This window comes from Microtus pennsylvanicus, chromosome 5, assembly GCF_037038515.1.
Source record: "Microtus pennsylvanicus isolate mMicPen1 chromosome 5, mMicPen1.hap1, whole genome shotgun sequence".
Lineage (NCBI taxonomy): Eukaryota > Metazoa > Chordata > Mammalia > Rodentia > Cricetidae > Microtus > Microtus pennsylvanicus.
Window position 1 is genome coordinate 130,316,941 of NC_134583.1, and position 3,287 is coordinate 130,320,227.

The 3,287-nt window shown below is 44.8% G+C and overlaps 1 pseudogene; it reads right to left on the bottom strand.

The window, feature by feature from the left end:
* Positions 1-956: 956 nt before the first annotated feature.
* LOC142851218 (large ribosomal subunit protein P2 pseudogene) lies at positions 957-1,429 on the bottom strand (annotated as a pseudogene).
* Positions 1,430-3,287: the final 1,858 nt, after the last annotated feature.

Below are 3,287 nucleotides of genomic sequence, written 5' to 3' on the forward strand. Positions count from 1 at the left end.
TTGATAGATATGAAGATCAATTTTGTTGAAATTCCTTAGGAATTGTGTTGAGAATTAAGGCGGTAAGCAAGCCTCTCTTACTTTTATTCTCACTTAAACACCTAAACAACTCCTCTGACCTCCAAATATGTGTATTTAAAAAACCGTGATGCATATTTAATATTATGTCCAACAGAAAACTTACACATTGGTTTTCCTTAACAAATCTCAGTAAATGGTGACAACTCCCTTAAGCAATGCAAGTCTGTCACATGGGATCAGTGCTTGGAACACTCTTCACCACTGTTCCCACCCAATCATGAATTAGTTCCATCAGTTACCTCTAAAATGCCCTGAGCACCATGCGCTGTCCATTTCCATGATCAATTCCCAAGTCTGCACCACAGCCATGTTGTTTGGTATCTACAAGATTATTGTGCCATAAGTATCCATCAAAGATGACTGCTTGGGCATGGGTTAGTGCCAATAGAAATTCTACTAGCTGTCCAGACAATGCACTGTTTTTGGAGATCCAGTGTATATCTGAACCTTTCTTGGGTTAAGCTTTCAAGAGCAAAAGCCAAATTTGGGCTTGGCACATCTCAGTTAGCAAGAACAGTTAACCAAAAGTGTAACTACAGTAGCCAAATGTAATATAAGTACATTTAGGGACATATCCAGAACTATGAGCTTTGAGGGATTAGGTTTTTGTCCTTGTTTGTGGCAGGTGATGCTGCCTGTATGCTGGGTTTCATGCTCAGAATGCTTCTTCCATCACAATGTTGGTTGTGCTAAGGTCTGGGATCCTGTTAAATGATCTCATTTTCTGTCCTGTAATCCTCTTTTACCATTAAAAAGACATGATTTATAGCCTGAAATGTTGACACCCAAATCTTTAATATTTTCTAGAAAACATTCAATGGAAAACCATATTAAGCCAAGGAAAGAGAATTCAGATCACTTTTTTAGTTGTCTAGTTTCTACTGTTTCTTTTCTTTTTTTTTTTTTCAAGATACATAAAAAGGTTTTATTTGCAGGGGAGCACAGATTTAATCAAACAAGCCAAATCCCATGTCATCATCCGACTCTTCGGACTCCTCCTTCTTCTCTTCTTTCTTCTCCTCTGCTGCAGCTGGGGCAGAACCAGCAGCAGGAGCTGCAGAACCAGGGGCAGCAGAAAAAGCCACAGCCCCACCAGCAGGCACACTGGCAAGTTTCCCAACACCCTGGGCGATGACATCCTCAATGTTTTTTCCATTCAGCTCACTGATGACCTTGTTGAGCCGGTCATCGTCCGCCTCGATGCCCACGCTGTCTAGTATCTTCTTAATGTCTTTGGCGCTAGGAGAGGAGTTGCCCCCAAGGGCGGCAAGCAAGTAAGAGGCGACGTAGCGCATGTCGGCTGCTGCGGACCAGCCTCACGCGTGCGACCTCGGCGGCGTCAGGCGGCGAAAGCTCTACTGTTTCTTTATGTGGTTAAGAACACTGTATCCCAGACCCAAAAAGATGAACATGGGATGTACTCACTCATAATTGGTTTCTAGCCATAAATAGGGCTCACGGAGTCTACAATAGGCGAATCTAAAGAAGCTAAGTAAGAAGGTGAACCCAAGGAAAAACATATAGTTATCCTCTTGGATAAGGGAAGTAGACAAAATTGCCGGGGAGAAAAGTGGGATCTTGGGGGTGGGGTGGGATGAGGGTTAGGGGAGATGGGGAGAGAAAAGGTAGAAGGGAAGGAGGGGGGACTTGGGGAAACAGGAGGATCGGGATAAAGGAAGGTTGGATAGGGGAGCACGGAACCACAATTCTTAGTTAAGGGACCCACTTTAGGGTGGGCAGGAGACTTGACTCTAGAGGGGCTCCCAGGTGCCCAAGCTGAGGTCCCCAGTTAGTTCCCTGGGCAGCTGAGGATAAGGAACCTGAAATGACCCTACCCTAGAGCAATACTGACGAATATATTGCATATCATCCTAGAACTCGCATCTGGCGATGGATGGAGATAGAGACAGAGACCCACACTGGAGCACTGGACTGAGCTCCCAAGGTCCCAATGAGGAGCAGAAAGAGTGAGAACATGAGCAAAGATGTCGGGACCACGAGGAGTGCACCCACCCACTGAGACAGTGGAGATGATCTACTGGGAGCTCACCAAGGCCAGCTGGACTGTTACCAGAAAAAGCATGGGATAAAACTGGACTCTCTGAACATGGCGAACAATGAGGGCTGATGAGACGCCAAGGACATTGGCACGCGGTTTTGATCCTACGCAATGTGCTGGCTTGGTGGGAGCCTAGCTAGTCTGGATGTTCACCTTCCTAGATATGGATGGAGGGGGGAGGACCTAGGACTTACCACAGGGCAGGGAACCCTGACAGCTCTTTGGACTGGAAAGGGAGGGGGAGAGGAGTGGGGGGAAGGGGAGAGGGGTGGGAGGAAGGGGAGAGGGGTGGGAGGAGGGGGAGAAGAGTGGGAGGAGGGGGAGGGAAATGGGAGGCTGGTGGGAGGAGGTGGAAATTTGTTTTTTTTTCTTTTCTTTATCCTCCAAAAAGAAGAAAAGAAAAAACTAAAGATATTAAAATTTATATATAAAAAAGATATAAGAAGTGCCAATCCGGGACAAAGGAGATGGCAATGCCGTTATAGTGCTTGTCATGCAAGCAGGAGAGCTCCCAGGACCCACGTAAAAGAGCTTGGTAGGCTGGTGCATGCCGGAAGAAGCCTGTGGTTTCGGATTGGTGACCTTAGTGTTGTCTAGTGACAACAGTAAGAATTGGGTTCATGAGAGATCCTGTCACGAGAACAACTGAAGAAGATGGTTCTCATCAACTATTGGCATCCACCATCAGGTTCATCCATATGAACACACACCCACACGATGGTGGCGGTAATGAATATGTTCTGAGAACTGTTTAAATGCTACACATTCTAGTATCGTGTAGAAAACTGTGAACTTACTTTCTGTTTCAAGCTAAGTGATTTGGTAATAGCTGAGTTAGCCCTCCATTTTCTACTCTAGCCACAGTGGTACCTGTGACAATGATTCTCTACTAGTGCTAATTTCTATTCTGTTGACCAATAACTGGTCTGAATAAAAACAACTTTGAACATGTAAAAAAAAAAAGAACACTGTATAAATGAACTTTTCTGTCTCATTCTGACTGTCATTCTACCCTGATATTGTATGATGGATGTTTCTCAAATTCATATATTGACACCAAATTGTAGCATGATTAATAAAAATCCAGAGACAGAAATTAGGGTTCAACCTGAAGGTCAGAAAAGCAAAACAGCCAGACACTGGCTCT